This window comes from Ascaphus truei, chromosome 9 (genome assembly GCF_040206685.1).
Source record: "Ascaphus truei isolate aAscTru1 chromosome 9, aAscTru1.hap1, whole genome shotgun sequence".
Taxonomy (NCBI): domain Eukaryota; kingdom Metazoa; phylum Chordata; class Amphibia; order Anura; family Ascaphidae; genus Ascaphus; species Ascaphus truei.
This window is the reverse complement of record NC_134491.1, coordinates 44021292-44045380: the sequence shown is the minus strand read 5'-3', so window position 1 is coordinate 44045380 and position 24089 is coordinate 44021292. Positions and strand designations below refer to the sequence as shown.

General features: G+C 46.7%; 1 protein-coding gene across 1 annotated transcript in view; it reads right to left on the bottom strand.

The window, feature by feature from the left end:
* The window catches only part of FOXN3 (forkhead box N3), a 188321-nt gene extending 169067 nt beyond the window's left edge, over positions 1 to 19254 (bottom strand). The window contains exon 1 of the mRNA XM_075614573.1: positions 18944 to 19254. The gene's annotated coding sequence lies outside the window, so the exon portion shown is untranslated. The remainder of the gene's footprint in view (positions 1 to 18943) is intronic.
* Positions 19255 to 24089: the final 4835 nt, after the last annotated feature.

Here is a 24089-nt window from a genome sequence, read left to right as displayed (position 1 = left end):
TACAGGCTTTCCAACCTCGTGGTTCAAACAGCGAGTTTTGAAAGCTCGTAATACACCTACTTGTTGGTCCAATAAAAGGTATCGTACCCCTACTGCCTCTCCCTCCTTTGTTACTATAATTGTGAGAACGAAGTATTTGCAAACTCACCACTTATATTGCTCACAAACAGTGCATTCAAACAAACACATTGTTATAAGGGATCTGTCTGAACATTCAGGATGAATGCTGACAGGAAGTGACATCATCTGGTCCGAAGCCACCACGGCCATCTTGCTTCCTGGAAAATCCTGCCCTTACTCCCCTGACAGGAAATCAGCCTCTCCTTGGATCACATTGCCAGCAGCTGCCTCTGGCCTTTATATAGCAGGCAGTTGCTACTAGTCTTTACTCGTGTAAAGTACTGGTTACCCTGTCCTGTCTGAGCTCTCCCTTGCCTTTGTTTTGCCTGCCGCCTGCCTCGACCTCGGAACCGGACCTGACTACCCTTTGCCTGCTTCGACCTTGGAACCGGACCTGATTACCCCTGCATCCCAGGTCTCTGATTCCAGGCCAAGGTCGGTGTATTATTCCCTACCTCTGCCCTGCAGATCCGTATTTTGTTTGCAGTCAGCAACATTACACGTTGCACAAGCCATGCAATGGACCTCGCAGAGGTAGCGAACGCCGTTACCAGTCAGGGCCAGCTTCTGGGCACCCATGCCATCCATCTAGCTACGCTGGATAATAAACTGGATTCAATCTGCACTACACTGCAGACACTGTGCAGTCATCTCAGTAGCCCCAGGGTGACCCCATCTATGCCCACGCCTTTAGCTAGTTACCCTGCACCAGTATCTGTGGTCCTAAGGGAGCCTTGGATCCCTACTCCTGTCCACTATGGTGGGCTCCCCTCGTCTTGCAGAGGATTCCTGAACCAGTGCTAGGTACAGTTTGACACACAACCGTCATTCTTCTCTACCCACTGCTCTCGAGTGGCATACATCTTCTCGCTCCTCACGGATGAAGCATTAGCTTAAGCATCACCTCTTTATGAAAAAAATTCCCCCTTTTTGGACGATTCCGTCGCTTTCATGCAAACCTTCCGGACATTCTTTGATACCCCGGCCGTGCGGCTTCTGCTGAATTTGCACTACTACAGTTAAAACAAGGCTCTCGCACTATGCGACAATATGCTATCGAGTTTAGGACCCTGGCAGCAGAGACCAATTGGAACGAGAGGGCTTTGAAGGCTGCTTTCCGTCACGGCATTGAGGAGAGACTGAAGGACGAATTTACGTAAAGGGACCTATCTGCAGATCTGGAAGGACTGATCGCCCTTTGCATGTCACCTGGACCTTCGGATGAGGGAAGAGACGTCAGGAGCAGGATCGTTCTCACAGATTTCGGACTCTTCTGCTGATTCTACCTATTTTTTCCTCTGCATCCATCCTGAAACACCTCGATCCTCGACATCCTTTTATTGTTAAAGTGGATGCCTCTCACGTTAGAGCAGGCGCAGGAATACCTCGAGGGAGCACGCAGGTTAAACATTCGCCAGGCTAGATGAGCACTCTTTCACTCGCTTTAATTACGTGATCTCCTACCAGCCGAGTTGCAAGAATGTAAAGGTGGATGCCATATCACGCAAGTTCTCCACGGATGACACTGATTCTACGGACAAGGGTCCCATCATTCCCTCAACTAAAATGGTGTCAGCAATTACAATCCTCCATCGTATTCAGAAAGCCCAGAACAAGGTGCCTGCTGGAATAGCGATTCCTCCATCCAAACTTTTTGTTCCTCCTTCACTCCGGCAGGAGGTCCTATGATGGGAACACAAATCAAAACTTGCAGGCCACCCAGGGGTTCGGAAGACATGTGAACTTGTTGAGAGGACTTTTTGGTGGCCAAAATTAAAAACCTGAGGTACAGGATTTCGTCTCAGCCTGCAGTGTATGTGCCCGAACTAAGGTTCCCCGAACACTACCCTGTGGGCTTCTGCAACTATTGTTGATACCCTCTAGTCCCTCGACACAGATATCCATGGACTTTATTGTGAAACTTGCCCCCTCTCAGGGTATGATGACAATTCTGGTTATTGTTTACCATTTTACAAAACAGGCTCATTTCATACCCCTTTAAAAAGCTTCCCTCTTCTTCTGAACTGGCAGACATCACCAAGTAGGTATTTCATCTGCATGGACTGCCTTTACAGAGCGGCTTGGACAGGGGTCCCAGTTCATTTAGAGATTTTGGAAGGCGTTCTGCAGGAGATTGGGTATTGAACTTTCACTTTGCCTACCACCCGCAATCCAATGGGCAAACTGAGCGCACCAACCAATCCTTGGAACAATACCTCATATGTTATATTAATGAACATCAGAATGATTGGGCAGAACTCCAACCGCTGGCAGAATTTGTACGCAACAGTTTATCTCATGACTCTCTGGGCTGTTCTCCATTTTTTGAAGCTTGGGGTTATCATCCCCGCACCCTTCCCATTCATTCTCCAGCAACAGGTGTTCCAGCCAGGGCACAGAACTTGCAGGACCTTTGGAAGGGGATTCAGGCAACCCTTTACTCAGCTACTGAGAGAGTAAAAAAGTCTGTGATAAACATCTGAGGCCATCACACCCATACTCCATCGACGATAAAATATGGCTCTCAACGAGGAACATCAGTCTACGCCAACCTTCTGATAAACTCGGACCACGATTCATTGGTCCCTACAATATCATCCGGAAGATCAATGAAGTCACTTATCAACTGGAGCTCCCCTCTTCATTAAAAATTCCCACCACGTTCCACGTATCCCTTCTGAAACCTGTGGTGAAAAATCGCTTTTCAGAGGACCTTACTACTCCTAATCCGGTAACCGTTGAAGGTCAAATTGAGTATGAGGTACAACAAATACTTGACTATCGTATGTCCATGGGATCAATTCAGTATCTGGTGGACTGGAAGGGGTATGGTCCAGAGGAAGGGGCTGGGTGAAGTCTCAAGATCTTCATGTTCCAGCCCTAGTCAAGGTGTTCCATCGTCATCAGCCAGCAAAACCTGGACCTGGCCGCCCCGGAATTCGACTCTGAAGGGGGGAATACTATAATGAATCTGTCTGAACATTCAGGATGAATGAAGACAGGAAGTGACATTATCTGGTCCGAGCCACCATGGCCAACTTGCTTCCTGGCAAATCCTGTCCTTACTCCCCTGACAGGAAATCGGCCTCTCCTTGGATCACATTGCCAGGAGCTGCCTCTGGCCTTTAAATAGCAGGCAGTTGCTACTAGCCTTTAATCATGCAAAGTCCTTGTTACTCTATCCTGTCTGCGCTCTCCCTTGCCTTTGTTTTGCCTGCTGCCTGTCTTGACCTTGGAACTGAATCTGACTACCCTTTGCCTGCCGCCTGCCTCGACCTCAGAACCGGACCTGACTCGCCTTTGCCTGCTGCCTGCCGCAACCTCGGAACCAGACCTGATTACCACAGCATCCCAGGCCTCTGATCCCAGGCCAAGGTCGTGTATTACTCCCTACCTCTGCCCTGCGAGTCCGTATCCTGTTTTGCAGTCAGCAACGTTACAATTGTGCCTACATTTTGGATTGCAATAATGTATGTATTGTATCATAGAAAATGCAAAAAAAAGGTTGTACTTTTCAATCATGAGATAATATTCAGCTCACTGTTCAATAACAATAATTTAAGTTTCCATTATTAATGACATTTAAAGTAATCCACTTCTATGGATATTGCAGTTTCAAATGTATAGTTCTTCCAAATAAAGGCATGACTGAGTTCAGAAAAAATCATAGTAATTTAATCTACAAAGTAAGAATTACTAGGTGGTGGAAAAAGCACAATGTCTCATTATAGCAGAATGTAAAACTAGCTGTACCCGGCGTAACATACACAACCTAGGAGATCGGAAAGGTTATTAATTAAACACTACTCTTTGTTTTCACCCCTCCCTGTAAATGTCTTGCTGGTTCTTGTCCCCTCTCCCCCACCTTACTATCTCCTCTGTCATACCCTGCTCCTCTTTGCCATCTCCTCTCCTCGCACTCCCTGCGTCTGCTCCTTTTGTGCATACTACACTCTCCTCTCCTTGCGGTCTCTCTGTTTCCTCCTCACCTTGCTGTCTTTCCTCCCCATGTGCACACTGCTCTCCACTGTCTGTCTCCTCTGCCCCTCTTTTCACTCCCTCTTTACTGTGTCTGCTCCTCTCTGTGCATACTACAATCCTTCTTCACCTCGTGTCTCCTCCACTCCTTGCTTTCTCCACTGCATTAAAATCCCCTCCCCCAGTGTTTCCTGGGTGAGTGAGAGGCCGCTCAGTCTGTAACAGATGGGGGTGTATGTATATCTTTATTTGTATAGTGCAGACTGTACACTCAGCACTTTACAAAGACAATACAGTACAGGGAATTATAATACTACAAGAAGTGCAGCAAAGTTAGACAATAGGAAAGTAAATCCCTGCCCAAAGTGCAAAATCCAGTTCTTGTATTCCTCACCACCAAATCAACTTCACAGACACTTCATATGTGACACTTAAGATGCTACATAGCCAATGTCCAGTCTCATTATACAGGATGTCCAGTCTCATTGGCTGTCCCTGGGTGAGTGACAGTCCAATCAACCTATCACAGAGGGATGTGCAGATATCCTTAGAGAAATAGACAGACAGACAAATAGATTTTCTATGGAGAGAGACATTAGTTGGGTTGTCTGTTTGCTGGTTTCATGTGTACTAGTTTGATCATGGCAAAGAGCAGATTGTACAGTTTTAAATCAGACATAATAATGATGATCTAATTCAGGGCTGGCCAACTCCAGTCCTCAAGGGCCACCAACAGGACAGGTTTTCAGGATATCCAGGCTTCAGCACATGTGGCTCAATCAGTGCCTCAGTCTTTGACCGCACCACCTGTGCTGAAGCAGTGATATCCTGAAAATCTGACCGGTTGGTGGCCCTTGAGGACTGGAGTTAGCCAGTCCTGGTCTAATTGAATTAAGAGCATTATTCAAGATAGAAAGTGAAACAGAGCAGAGTTCTGAAGAGGTTCATCGCACCTAGCTGCAAAGTGTGACGCCGGCAAGGTTAATGTGCAAAATCTAAGTTGTTTATGTTTTGTTCCATGAGTTTACTCTACAAATGACAAATATATAATTTATTTTACATTTTTTTTTATTTTTTAGAATAGACATAATTATAAACAAAAAATATACCATAATGCTTGTATTTATCTATTGTTTAATGAAAGCAGAAATCACAGCACATTCAATTGGCCACTGTAAGGTTTCTACGTAGCTACCAGGGGGAGCTGCACCTTTAAGCAGAAACTAATACAAAAGGTGCCATTCACATGTAAGCATTATTAGTAGTACATGCGGGCTCAGCATTGTATAAACAGCCTCATTTCATACAGTGACACCCCTCATGTTAAAGTGGAGTGTTGACTATTTCATTTAAAAAAATGTACTATGTAAAAATGTTACTAATTGAAAGCATCCCGCATCCGTCATACTTACTTTTTCCCAATAAATACAAATGTTTTTCTTATGCTTTTTTTTTATTTTCTAATCCCTTCACTAAAAAAAATTACTTTTCTGGAAATATATTGATAACATATTTGTAGAATTTTCAAGACTGTTAGAAATGGCCATTTTTATTATTTTTTTTTATAAACAATTGCTTGGTAATGGGAAATTGTAATGATTCACATTCACGTGTAATCGCAGGCCGTCTGGCAGCCCAGGGGTTAAAAAAGAACAATATGACAAAGAGCTTTATAAACTATTTCTTTCTTTAAAAAAAAAAGCTTTGTAGTTTTACACAGTTGGCAATAAAGTCGCTTCATCAGCTTTCCTTTTAATTCAGGAGTGCAGGCCGGGCAGAACATTTGTGCACATTCCCACACAGTGACTTTACCTCTACATATTAATGCTGGGGTAGCCAACTCCAGTTTCAAGAGCTACCAACAGCTCAGGTTTTAAAGGCTCCCTGCTTCAGCACAGGTGGCTCAATCAGATTGAGCCACCTGTGCTGAAGCAGGGGCTGATTGAACCACTTGTGCTAAAGCTATCTCTGAAGCAGGGATATCCTGAAAACCTGACCCCTTGAGGACTGAAGTTAGCCACCCCTGCTATAACATCTCATATGCAGTTACCCCTAAATTAGTGACCCGTTCCAGTTACATTCTATCTAGGTGTGCTCTGGTAGAAAAGTGCCAGATTCCCACCGTTTTGATTACAAAAGATTTCCACGTGTACCGGACCAGTGTCTTTTTAATGACTGATAGGTTGATGAGCAGGTAAATAAAACCTTAACCAGGAATATTTATTGCCAATTATAAACCCCCCATTCCTCTTGGTGTGAAGTTAAGGTTTGCAGTCGCAGGATGAAACGATACATAATAATTCACTTAAACTTTGTCTGTTTGCTTTTAAAACTGTACCACAATGAATATTACAAATGATAACCTAACAACGAAGTGCATGTGTACTCGCCGTCGTAAACCACTGCACACCCCGTGTAAGTAAAGATGGGGGAGAATATTATAAACGGAACTAGATTAAAAGACAGCAAAGAAATATTCCACGGGCACGTATGAATATTTAGATAATTGAGGCCAAAATAGCAATTATAATGAAGCAAAGCCCTTCAGGCAATCAGGACAAAAACCGTGGGGTACTTACTAGGCAGGAACGGACTGTAACTATTGCATTGCTAACCATCATATACCGGTACTTTAGATCAGGGGCGGCCAACTCTAGTCCTCAAGAGCTACCATCAGGTCAGGTTTTAAGGATATCCCTGCTTCAGCAAAGATGGCTGGATCAGTCGAAGACTGAACCAAGTGTGCTGAAGCAGGGATATCCTGAAAACCTGACCTGTTGGTAGCTCTTGCTGACTGGCGTTGCTCACCCCTGCCCTAGATTAAGAGGATTTAATCATATCTAACCTTTACCAAATATAAATGGTATAAAGTAGAGAGTCAATATTTCCGCTCTCACGTCTGTATCTGTCACCGGCACCTAATGACATTACAATAAATACATTTCAAGTCCCTCTGAAGTCATCTATCATGATCAATTCTTAAACACACCGTCACAAGTGGCTCTTTAATCTGACCTTGTCAGACGTAATAACCCTGGAACCTCCAGTGTCAGGCGAAAAGAAGGCCGCCTATTAATAACGATCCCACGCGCCTCTTCTGAACAGCGCTCCGCGACGGCTAACTTTTACATTTTTCACAACTTGGAAATGTAGAGCCGAACGCTTCCCGGATATATGACACGCCGGTAATTAATACTGAAACGTTATGTCACGTCTGTGCAAAGATAGTGGGATTAACTCCTTGGGTGCCGATAGAGCACGTAACACCTTTCTATGCAAAGCGTTGCTGGGCCCTGTGACCACACAGTGGTTATTTGGTGTTGTAGCTATAACTTTCCACAGGACGTGGCAATCGTATGAATCAAAGCAGAACTGCAGCAAGCTGCAGGAAGGGGAATGCAGACGTGAATAATGACAAAAGGGCTGAGTATCCGTACACCGTAGTTCACACAAGTTCAAGTAGACAAAGTTACCGTTAGTTCAGAGCTAGCTGTATACACAAAATAATAGCAGTAGTTACAGTAGGACAGTGGTTCAAAAGCTGTGGTACACTGTGCTCCCCTACCAGAAAATATTTATACCCCGAACCCCTAATTACTAAATCTTATCGCCCACTGATAAGACTGTCGCTAACAAAGCTGTGTGACCGATCCCAGGCTGTACGGTGTCCTGAGCTCGTGGGGGGAACACACGCTTAATAATTCCCCAAACTGCAACTCAGTGTTTGCATGCAGCATGGGGGGGTGTAGCTGTCACTCACTGCAGGAGCTTCCAAAGTCACGTCCCACAATGCCTTGCTGCTGTGGATGCAAAGCATTGTGGGGAGTGACTTTGGAAGCTCTTGCTGTAAGTGAGAGCGCTATCACCCTCACACTAAGGTGTTGTTTGGGGCCTTACTAAGTGTGCAGCCCCCACACGTGCTCAGGACCCCGCTATATACTTCCTGGGAGCCGCCAGTACATTATTTTGGCGGTGAACCCCTTGGAGACGCCTCACAAACCCCCAGGGGTTCCAGAACCCCCTGTTGAGAATCACTGCGGTAAGACATGCTGCTAGAATAGATACATGCCATTAACTTGTCACAAAGTATATCCTCAGTTGCTCCATACCATGTTGCAACTCTATATATCCCCTGGGGTTGATATACTTACAAAGCACTGTGATACATGGAATTTATAAGTATTGCTGAGGGCAGAGCTTACAATATGTAGTTATATTGGTGTGGAGCTCCTATCGCTGTTAGGGGATATAACTGAAATAAACTTTGGGCATTCGGGGGGAGGGTTAAAGAAGCAAAACGTGAAAAAAGTATTACATAAAACTGTCTGCATTATTTTAATGATGTACTGATCATCTGTTTGGTTGCTGCAGCAACCAGTTAGAAAGTCATATCCACTTCCTGATTGGAAACAGGCTCCAACACCTTTTTTAGCTCAGCCTTTTGGCAACAAAGTATCACAAACAGGTCTGTTGCTGTGTTCCAAACAGCAGACTGTCTATTACTCTGAAAGCTGTAACAGTAATGTTACACTTAGCAATATACTGTTACATATCAGCTGCAGCATTTCGCAGACTGCAGCAAAAAGTTAGAAGGCGTCCATTATGTTAGGCACACAATGAGGATTTTGACAGGTTTATAACTAGAGCACCAAACGATTGCCAGTTTAGATACGAATGTAGAATTATACATTGTCACATGCACAAATAATAAGGGGGGGAAAAGGAAGAATGTAGCATTGTTGCTTTTTAGGCCATATTTGCTCTCAGCTGCGTCAGTGCCCATTCAACTGTCTCTTTCCAGAAAACACCAGCACACAGAAAAACAGCTAATTCTCTTACTTCCTTTAGTTTCTGAAAACAAGCAACGGACACAACTTCCTGCATCTGAGGCTTTCGAAAAAGCCCCCAACAAACCGGAAATCCGGAACTAGCAGAGAAGCTAAAACCGGCTTGTGTTCTGATGCACAGCAGCACCCCGTATGCAGGTGTGTGCACCAATGTTATACCGTACATGGCCGCCAGAGCTTCCTGTGCAATATAGTACGCCGTGTCCGCCACACGAATATATATCTTTATGTATACAGCGCCCACAGTGTACTTAGCGCTTTACAAATGCGACAATACAGTACAGGAAATTCTAATACAACAAGATCAACAAACAAAATATCAGACAATAGGAAAGGCGATCCCTGTCCCGGAGAGCTTACAATCTAATCACACACCTGTCCAGTCACTGATTTTCTAGAAGTCTCATAAAGTCACAGATTATTACTTTTTTTTTTAGCAGCAGAAGTTTCTGACGGAGAATTCAATGGAGTCTCACTGATAAAAAAAAAATCATCACTTTTCAATTTAAATGCAATGTTTTGGACCAAACCCCCCAATTCTGTCTCTGTAATCAGACGCTTCCGGTTACAATTAGCCAGGTACAGAAGGATATAACCCATAACCCATACCCATGGGTATAACCCAACTAGGAAACTACTTCCTATCCCCAGCAGCTCATTAAGACCCAGTACATGATTACATTAAAGGAAAGCAGTTTTAACGACATGGCGCTGCGAACCATAGAACCGTGAAACAGTTTAAGCAAACCTAGATTATCTTATTCTGTAGCTTTCAAATAAATTGGTCAAAGTTGATCTCTTTGCTCACTAAAATGATAATCGCTTTTTTCAGGTACACAAATGTGGGCATAAACGGCACAACAAGAAATATGATGGAATAGATAAAGCGCAGCGTTTTCATTAGGAGTTAGCACCAATAATGAAACGGGTTTAGAAATGATGCACGGATTCCAAAGCTTCAGTAATTAGGGCTGAACGCGAAAGTCATTTTTACTAAAATGCCCAGTGGAGCGCACATTCAGAGGGTGGAAAAGGACTTACTTTACACTTAAATATTACTTGCCGTTATTTTGTAATATACATAATAAAATACGTAGCCAGCCATGCTCTTTATTTTAGGACCAACTGAAGACTCACACAAACTGCCCACCAGAAAATTCAGACACGTCCCAATCAGAAGCGCATGTGACATAGGAAAGTAAATGCAGGTTATAAAAACATGTTAGCATTCCGTACAGCATGTATACACTGCACAGATAGCATGTATACACTGCACAGATAGCATGTATACACTGCACAGACAGCATGTATACACTGCACAGACAGCATGTATACACTGCACAGACAGCATGTATACACTGCACAGACAGCATGTATACACTGCACAGACAGCATGTATACACTGCACAGACAGCATGTATACACTGCACAGACAGCATGTATACACTGCACAGACAGCATGTATACACTGCACAGACAGCATGTATACACTGCACAGACAGCATGTATACACTGCACAGACAGCATGTATACACTGCACAGACAGCATGTATACACTGCACAGACAGCATGTATACACTGCACAGACAGCATGTATACACTGCACAGACAGCATGTATACACTGCACAGACAGCATGTATACACTGCACAGACAGCATGTATACACTGCACAGACAGCATGTATACACTGCACAGACAGCATGTATACACTGCACAGACAGCATGTATACACTGCACAGACAGCATGTATACACTGCACAGACAGCATGTATACACTGCACAGACAGCATGTATACACTGCACAGACAGCATGTATACACTGCACAGACAGCATGTATACACTGCACAGACAGCATGTATACACTGCACAGACAGCATGTATACACTGCACAGACAGCATGTATACACTGCACAGACAGCATGTATACACTGCACAGACAGCATGTATACACTGCACAGATAGCATGTATACACTGCACAGATTGCATGTATACACTGCACAGATTGCATGTATACACTGCACAGATAGCATGTATACACTGCACAGATTGCATGTATACACTGCACAGATTGCATGTATACACTGCACAGACAGCATGTATACACTGCACAGATAGCATGTATACACCACACAGACAGCATGTATACACCGCACAGATAGCATGTATACACCGCACAGATAGCATGTATACACCGCACAGATAGCATGTATACACCGCACAGATAGCATGTATACACCGCACAGATAGCATGTATACACCGCACAGATAGCATGTATACACCGCACAGATAGCATGTATACACCGCACAGACAGCATGTATACACCGCACAGACAGCATGTATACACCGCACAGACAGCATGTATACACCGCACAGACAGCATGTATACACTGCACAGACAGCATGTATACACTGCACAGACAGCATGTATACACTGCACAGATAGCATGTATACACCGCACAGACAGCATGTATACACTGCACAGATAGCATGTATACACCGCACAGACAGCATGTATACACTGCACAGATAGCATGTATACACCGCACAGATAGCATGTATACACCGCACAGACAGCATGTATACACCGCACAGACAGCATGTATACACCACACAGACAGCATGTATACACCGCACAGACAGCATGTATACACTGCACAGACAGCATGTATACACTGCACAGACAGCATGTATACACCACACAGACAGCATGTATACACCACACAGACAGCATGTATACACCGCACAGACAGCATGTATACACTGCACAGATGGTGCCCTGCTGCTTTTTGGAGTGTTGGAGGACACAGGGGTATTGAAGGGGTTAATTGACAAAAGATTTTGGAGAGTACTCAAAAAGCCCCAAAGTAACATATCGAGATAAGCCAAAACTTTCCATTCAAGTGCTCTGGGGCTCACTGAATTAACACAAATGTGATGCACAAACGTACGCTTCTACAGACCGTTTTACCCGTTTCTAGACACACGTGGTTTATTCCTTACATCGTTCTGGCGGGGTATTCAGAGATGAACATAAAGTGGTACCCTCCAAGTAAAGTCCTGTCAGCTGCTACAAAGAGCTTACACTCTAAATTTGGTACCCGAGAAGCATTGAGAAAACTTGACCTGTTCAAGATCACAAGGGTAAAAGTTTAATGTCGTTCCTGTTTTATGTATCCCTGTAACAGTATTTTTAAAGTAACACTTGCTTTATTGCATTAAATAAATATGTGTATATGTGTACACACACACACACACACACACACACAGCTTCAGTGAAGACCAGGGTATGCTTTGTGAAATGACCTTGTTTTGACAAGCATGTTCTCTGGTTTCAACAGATGCTGTGGGATGGCAAGCACCCTACAGAATGTCCCAGCAGCAGCAGAAGTGCGGCCCTTCAGGCTTATTAACCCTTGCAGATTCACAAATACCACAACTCACACCATTAATGAACACAGAAGAGAGTACCCCAAAACTATAACGACTGGTGGTGGACACGCATGATTATTAATACAACCAAGTAGCTGCGTTATAACTGATGTTCCTCCTTCTCCTTCCATGCACCCCAAAACTGGAACAACCTACCAGAGACTCTCACATCCAGCACCAGTTTAAGTTCTTTCAAATCTAAGGCTGTCTCACATTGTAACTGTTTCATACGCTCATAATATATATTTTCTTTAACTGTGCACGCAATGTCTTGTATATAATGTATACCCTGTTCATTTATGTAACTGTACTTGTAACCATGTACTATTTGTTTTTCTCTGTGCCCAGGACATACTTGAAAACAAGAGGTAACTCTCAATGTATTACTTCCTGGTAAAACATTTTATAAATAAATTAGCTACATGGGGTAGCACCCTTTCAGACATTGCAAATCCCATTAGAAGGGTTAGTTTCACAGGTTTGCAGTTCAGGGATTTCTATTGGACCTGGAGAAATGTATATTTGTAGCAGGTTATTACATCATTTAATGAACCCCACGAGAGCCCTTGATAGATGAAATTGTACAGAGCTTTACAAAGCAAAGCATACGGGGTTTTTAGAGACTGGTCCCTAATGGAGGAGGGCGGTGTCGCAGTAATCCGAAACACGCAGTTATTACGCGTTCTAAAACAGTCTTTAGAAATTGTGCAGCAACTGGCTGTTTTTTTTCAAGATCCTTCAACAATTTTATTTTACATGAATATTTCTCGTCTACAAAACTACTGCATGGTTCTCCAATGACGTACACAATCAGACGAAAATAATGTAGGGTTATTTTTGATATACATCTATCTATAGATAGCAGAAGTGACCAACTCCAGTCCTCAAGGGCCACCACCAGGTCAGGTAATAGGGATATCCCTGCTTCAGCACAGGTGGCTATATCAGTGGTTCAGTTGAAGACTTAGCCACCTGTGTTGAACCAAGGATATCATGAAAACCTGACCTGTTGGTGGCCCTTGAGAACTGGAGTTGGCCAACCCTGATATATATATATATATATATATATATATATATATATATATATATATATATATATATATATTGGTAACCCCTTTAGTGCTAAAAGGGGTCGGAAAAAAAACAGCAAAGAAGATACCTTTGGTTCTGAAGGGGTTAATTGAAAGGAAAGCATGAAGAAAGAGTACTCTTAGTTCCCATGGCTACCAGCCCTCCACTTCCCTGTGCTAGAGACCAGCCCTCCACTTCCATGTGCTAGAGACCAACCACCCACTTCCCCGTGCTAGAGACTAGCCCCCCACTTCCCCATGCTGGAGACCAGCCCCCCACTTCCCAGTGCTAGAGACCAACCACCCACTTCCCTGTGCTAGAGACCAGCCCCCCACTTCCCTGTGCTAGAGACCAGCCCTCCACTTCCCTGTGCTAGAGACCAGCCCTCCACTTCCATGTGCTAGAGACCAACCACCCACTTCCCCGTGCTAGAGACTAGCCCCCCACTTCCCCATGCTGGAGACCAGCCCCCCACTTCCCAGTGCTAGAGACCAACCACCCACTTCCCTGTGCTAGAGACCAGCCCTCCACTTCCATGTGCTAGAGACCAACCACCCACTTCCCCGTGCTAGAGACCAGCCCCCCACTTCCCAGTGCTGGAGACCAGCCCCCCTCTTCCCTGTGCTAGAGACCAACCACCCACTTCCCTGTGCCAGAGACCAGCCCCCCTCTTCCCTGTGCTAGAGACCAACCACCCACTTCCCTGTGCTAGAGACCAGCCCCCTACTTCCCAGTGCTGGAGACCAGCCCCCCTCTTCCCTGTGCTAGAGACCAGCCCCTCACTTCCCCGTGCTAGAGACCAGCCCCCCACTTACCTGTGCTAGAGACCACCCCAACTCTGACATCAGCTGCACTCATCATGCTCAATACGGTCATTAATACTCAAGCAGGGAGATCGTTAATAAATTGGATCATTCTACGATACCTGGTTATCTACATACCACTAATCCCTCTTAATACAAGGCCCATCAGCGGTACCTTTTAAATCCTTTTTGGGGGTGGGGGGCATTCTATTATTTTCTAAAAGTGCATAAGACCAGCAAGCGCTTATTCCTTTCCTGCATGTACACAGCGTTTAGCGCTTATATCAGGGGCCACCAACAGGTCAGGTTTTCAGGACATCCCTGCTTCAGCACAGGTGGCTCAATCAGTGGCTCAGTCGAATGCTGCACCACCTGTGCTGAAGCAGGGATATACTGAGAACCTGACCTGTTGGTCGCTTTTGAGGCTGGAGTGGCCCACCCCTGACATATATACACAAAGTTAACAGAGGCAGAAGGAGCAGCTTCATGCTAACGGCGCTAATCTATGAAGTGGGAAAACCTGCTTTGACTGCTCTCGCGGCCTAGGGAGCGTTGCTTTATACCCCTGTGCCACAAAATCCATAGAAACTGGACTGTAAGGTCCAATTAGTTGCTGTGAAACGCCCCCATGCACAGCACTGTGTACACTGACTGTTCCATACAAAGATAATGTTATTGAGTGCCTACCTTGGGGTATCCTTAGTGCTAGGAGGGGCATCTTCACCCCGCGTCTCTCAGCACCAACCTGCCCAGGTAAGATCCCCCTGTTCTGCCATGTGTGAATCAGATTGGGATGCAATAGGAGGAATTAAAGACACACATTGATACAATATATCACGCTAAGCGTGACATTTTCTTTTCAGTCATTTGTGCGAGTTGCCGTTTTTTGCATTTCTTATTTTTACTAGTATTTTCCTGCCCTTTCCTACGTGGTATTTTTTGTTGAAATCAGATGCTCTGTTTAGGAGCTTTTTAAATATTAAATGTCTGGGAGGTTAAAATGTCTCTTCAGCGCAGTCTCAATGTTACCATGGTAACCTCAGGCACCAGAGATAATCAAAATCATCATTTTGAACACACAGGATATGCTCAGGGAGCAAGGTACGAACATTGGAGGCGTTAAACTCCTATAGTCATCTGCAGGGGATGGCTGCTTTAATATCAAAAGTTCCTGATCTGATACGGCATAAACCTCCCTAATGTTCTGCTCCAAATGTGTTTAGCAAACCTCTTGCACCTGACGCAGACACAGGCAGGGAATGCAGATCGATTCCATGTGCGCTGATAAAACGCCATGCAGTAATCTGCCAGCACGGACGCTGCCCTCTGCGTTACCCAGATAAGGGTAATGTCCCCTTCCTGTGCCAGGACTATATTTGAACTTCTCTCTATGCAGATTAGGTGTTATGCCAGGGGTGGCCAACTCCAGTCTTCAAGGGCCACCAACAGGTCAGGTTTTCTGAATATCCCTGCTTCAGCACAGGTGGCTCAATCAGTAGCTCAGTTGATGATTGAGCCATCTGGAGCTGAAGCAGGGATACCCTGAAAACCTGACCTGCTGGTGGCCCTTGAGGACTGGAGTTGGCCGCCCCTGCTGCTACAGTTTGCCTACTTCTGTTATACGGTTGGGCAGAACTACTGCAGTTAGGAAGGGAGCTTGTCTAACGCCCCTATTTGCACACAAAGTTCGGCTGCAACACGTCATTTCCAGTACGTCAGAACATTTATTTAAAATCCTCAGTTTGAAAAAAAAAAAAAAAATTATATATATATACTTATACTGTTTGGGAATTTGTCATTTAGCTGGCCCACTGACTCAGCAGAGACATTTGTTCAAGGAAAAACACGTGGGAATGGAGAAAATAGTTTGTTACTAAAACAGTCATTTTTCATCCACTATGTTGTGTTAAAAAACAAAACTAAATCGGATATTCTGATGCTTTAAAAAGCGTTGCTGACCCTCTGGCGGGGAAAGGGTTACACGGGGTGGATTAAAAGGCAATAGTGGCCAAAGCAGACAGGAAAAATACCCAAACCCCTGCACACAACACGAGAGCGTCCGCCTGTTTCCGCTCTGAGTGCGCGCTGACAATGGCCATTTTTAGACTGGATGCAACTGAAATTGTTAACCCCGTCGCCTCCTGTGATGGCCTATAGTTACCATGGTAACCTTCCACAGAGTCATCATTCCAACTACTGATACAATACAAGTACTATTTAAAATGACCATAAATTCAATATACTCTTATCACTCTTTGTACGGTCTGATATGTGACCCTGCAGTATTCTCTCCCTTCACTATGCAGCATTAATAGAAACCTGGATACATTACCTTGCAGGCACACTGCACTTATACGCATGGGGCTTATCGATTAATAGATTCATTTATTAGCTGTTTACAGCTGGCCCAAACAACATTCACAAAGTGCACTTCTTTGCCTATTAAAATCATAACGCAAAGAAAACATGCAATTTAATGCAGCAATAGCAGATTTCTGCAGTCGTGTTCTGGTTACGTACGCAGGAAACCCGTTTTTAAGTTCCGCTTTTGTGAAACTGTGCGGGGCAGTCTGTTACATGTCGCCGATAATGTGCTATTAGTGAGACAACCCCTGCAAGAGATAATGGCGCTAACAAATGTTTAGAGCCTGCGATCCATTATCCCAGGGACGGGCAACTCCAGTCCTGAAGGGCCACCAACAGGACAGGTTTTAAGGATATCCCTGCCTCAGCACAGGTGGTGCACTCAACGACTGAGCCACCTGTGCTGAAGCAGGGAAATCCTTAAAACCTGACCTGTTGGTGGCCCTTCAGGACTGGAGTTGCCCGCCCCTGCCTTAACCCCTTCCTTGCTTTAGGGACCAGCGCTGAATACATTAGTGCTGCCAGTGAGAGGGAGTAATAAACCAACCTAAAAGTTCTTCTAATGTATAGTGACTATACTCAGGGCTCACATACTAATTACACATATGAATAAGGACTTTGTTACACCATAACATTTACCCCGAGTTTTTTTTCTGGCTCACCATAGCGTTTTTCTAACTTATTTTAACCCATTCGCTGCCAGAGGGGCATGCAATACATTGCAAAGTAATGCGCCTCTGTCAACGAAGGGTTAAGTCTCGTCACAAAACACAATTTCCACGAAATGAAACTGCAGTTACGTTTAAAACGGCTTCATAACCTTAAAAGAAATACAAAACCCATTTCTGCCACGCAAGCACAGGAAGCGAACGGTTACAGTCCGTGTGAGCGGTTTGGTAGAAGGGCATCTCATCCCACTAAATATGTGTCTCAGCGTCAGCCCAGGCTGCAGCTCCCACACACAGCCCAGGCTGCAGCTTCCACACACAGCCCAGGCTGCCGCTTCCACACACAGCCCAGGCTGCCGCTGCCGCTTCCACACACAGCCCAGGCTGCAGCTCCCACACACAGCCCAGGCTGCAGCTTCCACACACAGCCCAGGCTGCCGCTTCCACACACAGCCCAGGCTGCCGCTTCCACACACAGCCCAGGCTGCAGCTCCCACACACAGCCCAGGCTGCAGCTCCCACACACAGCCCAGGCTGCAGCTCCCACACACAGCCCAGGCTGCAGCTCCCACACACAGCCCAGGCTGCCGCTCCCACACACAGCCCAGGCTGCCGCTTCCACACACAGCCCAGGCTGCCGCTCCCACACACAGCCCAGGCTGCCGCTCCCACACACAGCCCAGGCTGCCGCTTCCACACACAGCCCAGGCTGCCGCTCCCACACACAGCCCAGGCTGCCGCTTCCACACACAGCCCAGGCTGCCGCTCCCACACACAGCCCAGGCTGCCGCTCCCACACACAGCCCAGGCTGCCGCTTCCACACACAGCCCAGGCTGCCGCTTCCACACACAGCCCAGGCTGCCGCTTCCACACACAGCCCAGGCTGCCGCTCCCACACACAGCCCAGGCTGCCGCTCCCACACACAGCCCAGGCTGCCGCTCCCACACACAGCCCAGGCTGCCGCTCCCACACACAGCCCAGGCTGCCGCTCACACACACAGCCCAGGCTGCCGCTCACACACACAGCCCAGGCTGCCGCTTCCACACACAGCCCAGGCTGCCGCTCCCACACACAGCCCAGGCTGCCGCTCCCACACACAGCCCATGCTGCCGCTTCCACACACAGCCCATGCTGCCGCTTCCACACACAGCCCAGGCTGCAGCTCCCACACACAGCCCAGGCTGCAGCTCCCACACACAGCCCAGGCTGCCGCTTCCACACACACAGCCCATGCTGCCGCTTCCACACACACAGCCCAGGCTGCCGCTTCCACACACAGCCCAGGCTGCCGCTTCCACACACAGCCCAGGCTGCTCCGGCTTCAACTAAATAACAGTTTGTTCCCCAATATGCAGAGTACTTCAGTATTAGGGGAGACCTGTTTTGTGGACGAACACGTGATATTATAAGACAAGCTGTGGGGGGCTCTGCTCTCTCAGGGTCGGCGATGCCGATTTGCAGAGGTTCCCGGAGTTAAACACAGAAACCAATCTAGGAAAGGCATGACACGCGTGGTGGGCGACTTATGGCAACCCGCCCGCGAGACGGCCAGTGCAACGCGAAGCTGCCCACCCGGGGCACCGATCCCGGGCTCGTTCCAGTCACGATAAACCCCGAGCCGCCGCGGAGACAGCACGAGACCCGGCGTAGTTACCTCTCAATCCTTCCCTTCCTGATCCTCCGCTGCTCTGCGTTGGTGGCTGCCGCGGCGGATGGGTTATATCCCCACGGTTAATCCTCCCATCCCGGTGGCGTTTGATATTATGAGAGATGTCTGCAGACAACATGCAGCCATAGCCCGCTCCATGCTCCGCGCGCTACCGCGCTGTCACTGCTAAACCCCGGGAAGGTCCCCTCCTGGGTCCTAGTGCCCACCCGCTTCCAGAGAAACCCGCTCCATGCTACCCCTCTGTCACTGCTAAACCCCGGGAAGGTCCCCTCCTGGGTCCTAGTGCCCACCCGCTTCCAGAGAAACCCGCTCCATGCTACCCCTCTGTCACTACTAAACCCCGGGAAGGTCCCCTCCTGGGTCCTAGTGCCCACCCGCTTCCAGAGAAACCCTCACTTCTCCGGAGAGCGCGGCTGGGAGAAGATAGAGATGTTTTTTTCTGCTGCTGTATCATGAGGGGGATGTGTGTCCTATTTGCATTTTGCCCCAGCCCTGCTCCCCTCAAAAAAGTTTTTGGAAAAACAATGACATTCTGGGAAAGCAAACAACTGAGGTGTAGGTGTGGGTGTACGTGTAAATGTGCGTGTAAATAGGGAGATTCCACACACGTGGAGTTTTCAAAAACGTCTTTTATTGAGGTGATTGACGTACGCAGACGCCCTACGAAAACCCCAATAACCAAGTGTGCTGGGTCGCCCCACTTTGAGACGTGTGTATATATATATATATACATACATACATACATACATACATACATGCACACACGTGTGTTTAGAATATGCTGCCATTATTTTGGAGATGCCAAATTCCCCTTACTTCCCTGTCCCTCTGTGGCACGGGATCAATGTCTGATGTCAGAGTGGCAAAGCATGCACAGAAACGGCCAGTGACATTTAGGCCACACATCCATACCTGGCCTCCTTATCACCACTATGCGGGACTCCGAGCGTAGGGCCGCCGACGGGGGGAGAGCCGGGACGAGTGTCCCAGGCTCGGCAGTTGCGGACGGCCGGTGCTAGCTCTCTCCAGCTGCTGCGGACCCCTCTCTTCCATGTCAGGCCTCTCTCCCGCTGGTATGCGCCGGAAGCTGAGTGCGACTTCCGGGCGGGCCCAGATTCCGGCGTGCACTGGCGGGAGAGACGTCTGGTCTCACAGAAAGGGAGGCCAGGCATGGGAGAAGCCCGGCAGCAGCTGCGGAGATTCGGCGCTCTAGATGCCTTAGACAAGGGGTGCGTAAACTTTTCCCCTTGCGCACCCCTGCCTGCTCCCCTCTGCGGCTCGTGCCCCCCCCCCCGATCGTCCCCATCGTCAAATGACACGTGGGGTCATGTGACGTCATGGTCCCATGGTAACGTGACCCCGCGGAGTCATTTGACGCGTCGCTTGAAGGGAAGTGTGTTATAGAAGCCTCGCGCAGTCCCCCGGCATTTCATTGAAATGCCTTGGGTGAGAGCGCGGGACCTCTACAACTGCCATGCCCCCCCAGAAAATCTAGCTCTGCCCCTTGGGGGGCACACCCCCCCAGTTTGCACGCCCCTGTGTTTTGTATTTTTTTTGGGGGGGGTATTGTATTTTTGTGGGAGTGGGGGGGTATTGTGTGTGTGGGGGGGGGGCGGAAGAGTGGGGGTGGCGGAAGTGTGGGGGGGGGAAGTGTGTGTGTAGGGCGAATTGAGGGAGAGGGGATAATTAAGTGATAGCGGAGGGGGAAGAGTGTGAGACGAGAGAGGGGGTGGAAGAGTGAGTGAAGAAGAGAGGAGGGGGAAGAGAAATACACGGAGAGAGGATGGGGCTCACGAGGAGGTGTGGGGGGCTCTCGTCCTGGGCCCCGGGAAATCTGTCTGTGGCCCTTGTAGTGCAAACAGATTTTCATATTTCTGTTGCATCAAAAGTTTGTGCTAAATCGTAATACAACCCTTAAAGCTGCAGTTCAGTCAATATCCTGCATGTGTGTTTTTTTTAATAAATCAGTTCTGTAGTAAGAAAAAATACTTTTAGCATTTTCTGTTTTTAAAAAAACTACTTTGAAAGACCAATTTTCTTGTATTCTATTTTAACAGCCATTTGCTAAGGCACTGCCCCTTCATGTCCTGTCACAAGCCCTGGCACACCCCTTTGTCAGCCCTGCCCTCCCTCTAGCACATGTCAGGGCAGGAGTGCTCATGAATATTCATGAGCTTCCACTGACAGACAAGCAGAATATAAACAGATTCCTTCACTAATTATGTCACCAAATTTCGACCTATCAATACATGGAGAACAAATTGACCGGCAGCTATACAGTTCTTTAGCTATTTAGAGATTGCACACATGGAACTATTGAAGTAAAAAAATAAATGTAAAAAAAAAAAAAAAAAAAAGACTGAACTGCATCTTTAATAAAATGTGCGTCGCACTGATGACCGTCGTTATAATAATAAGAAATAGCATGTTCTTGTATAACGCTGCTAGTTTTACGTAGCGCTTTACAGAGACATTTTGCAGGCACAGGTCCCTGCCCCGTGGAGCTTACAATCTATGTTTTTGGTGCTTAAGGAGATAAAGTGACTTGCCCAAGGTCACATGGAGCCGACACTGGGAATTGAACCAGGTTCCCCTGCTCAGTGCCAGTCAGTGTCGTTACTCTCTGAGCCGCTCCTTCTCGACCAGTGGGCCAAACAATATACCACTGAATAACAAGGCCCTGCTATTGCCGAATGGCTGTGTATGAAGACCCTCCTGTTTATTACATAGTAACACATGGCAGTGCTGACATAAGGAGCCATACCACTTGTGCAGTCACCTGAAAAACACTCACACAAGCTCCGTGGGGGCAGATGTAATCCTCTCAGAGTCCTGAAGGGGTATTTAATTATGTACATATGTTTTCTATTACCTCTAATCACTGAAGAGAGTTACTTGAGCAGTAGAGCTGCTGTTCTGACTCCGCAGAGTATAAAGCGGATCAGCTGTGAGAGAAACTGAACGGGTTCCACAGATTTCCTAACTACTTAATACTACACGTGCTATCTGGCGATGTGTCGGTCTGCCTGCACCAGGGCACACATTGCAGCAACACCAGGGCACACATTGCAGCAACACCAGGGCGCACATTGCAGCAACACCAGGGCGCACATTGCACCAACACCAGGGCGCACATTGCACCAACACCAGGGCGCACATTGCACCAACACCAGGGCGCACATTGCACCAACACCAGGGCGCACATTGCACCAACACCAGCTCTATACCTGCTCTACTTTACTATATGGAAAACGTGGGACTTGCATCGTGTAAACAGACTTGGACCCATTACTACTGTATGCAATAAATTGCAGAGCGCTCTGGCATCATAGGGGTTAAAGTTGCTGACACCAACAGGTCAGGTTTTAAGGCTATCCCTGTTTCAGCACAGGTGGCTCAATTGAAGAGCATGCTTCAGCACTGGTGACTCAATCAGTGGCTCAGTTCTCGACTGGGCCACCTGTACTGAAGCAGGGATATCCTGAAAACCTGACATGACAGTGGCACTTAAGGACTGGAGTTAGCCACCGTGGTGTTTCATAGCAACGCCTCGCATCATTCTATATATGTGATGAGAACATATGCAACATGCAAAACTAAAATAGTAGTTCGTGGTTTTCTAATCACTCTAAATGTCATGTTATTGAGCCTCTTGTTCGGCGCACTGGGCAACAGGAACACATACTGCAGCCATTCCAGGGGTGCGGTGATCAGGAACAATGTGTACACGGTTTCGTTTTTGGAAAAATCAGTAAATGCAGTTACAGTTTGAGTAAGTGATTCGGAAAGAAATTATTTTTCTACATTGCTACAAAACAAAAACCGAAAAGTTCACCACAAAGTATGTAATTAGGGTAAAAAAAAGATAGAAAAGGTAATTTTGTGCACAGAGGCAAAAACTTTGTCCTCGTGAGTTGCATTTAAAACTGCACACAAAGCATTATAATCTGTCAGGTGCGCTGGAAAACTAACCTCAGGTTATTTCTATTTAATGCTTCAAACTCTATTGTTGCAAACAAAATAGGACTTTTTTTCCCCCAGAGACGCATCTTCCTTTAATTTCAGGGACGCAAAGAAATAAAACCTACAATACCTGACTTGTCCAAAATTAATACTGAAAACACAGTGGATGTCAGAAAAATACATCAACCAGAAAGCTCGCTCTACATGAAAACGCTCTGCTCTATATTTAGAACAATGCCTGTGCAGTAAATTACTGAGAAATAATTCAATTGAAGGTTTTCTGCAAACCACAAGACCCATTGAGCATGATCTATTATGACTCCTGATAGCAACTCCTATGGAGACTGTGTGACTCTAATGGATTGGGACAGGTTAGTATAACTGAATATGTAAAATCCCTTGCATTGCCTGCTCTAAAAATGATCATACTGCAGTATAGGGAAATATAGAGTATGTCAACACACCTGCAAGCACCGAGCTTGTTACTTAGCAGGAATGTGTAAATTACTCAATGAGTGCGACTATAATTAGATTGCAGACCTAAATGCCTGTAGATACTGACCTCAATGAATCAACCTGCGACCCTTCAAACCGGTATGAAAGTTTACACCAGTGGTGGCCAACTCCAGTCTCAAGAGCTACCAACAGGTCTGGTTTTCTGGCTCCATGTGACCAGGGCTCAATCAGTCTCTGCGTCAGCACCGGTGGCTCAATCAGTAGCTCAGTCTTTGACTGAGCCACCCGTGCTGAAGCATGGATATCCTGAAAACCTGCCCTGTTGGTGGCCCTTAGGAGTGAAGTTGGCCACTGCTGGTGTACATCATGGTTGTTCCCCAGTTGTACGGACACAGTTCCAGGTTACATGGTTCTCTGCGAGGTGTATCTTGGGTGTGAGTTGTACGGACACAGTTCCAGGTTACATGGTTCTCTGCGAGGTGTACCTTGGGTGTGAGTTGTACGGACACAGTTCCAGGTTACATGGTTCTCTGCGAGGTGTACCTTGGGTGTGAGTTGTACGGACACAGTTCCAGGTTACATGGTTCTCTGCGAGGTGTATCTTGGGTGTGAGTTGTACGGACACAGTTCCAGGTTACATGGTTCTCTGCGAGGTGTACCTTGGGTGTGAGTTGTATGGACACAGTTCCAGGTTACATGGTTCTCTGCGAGG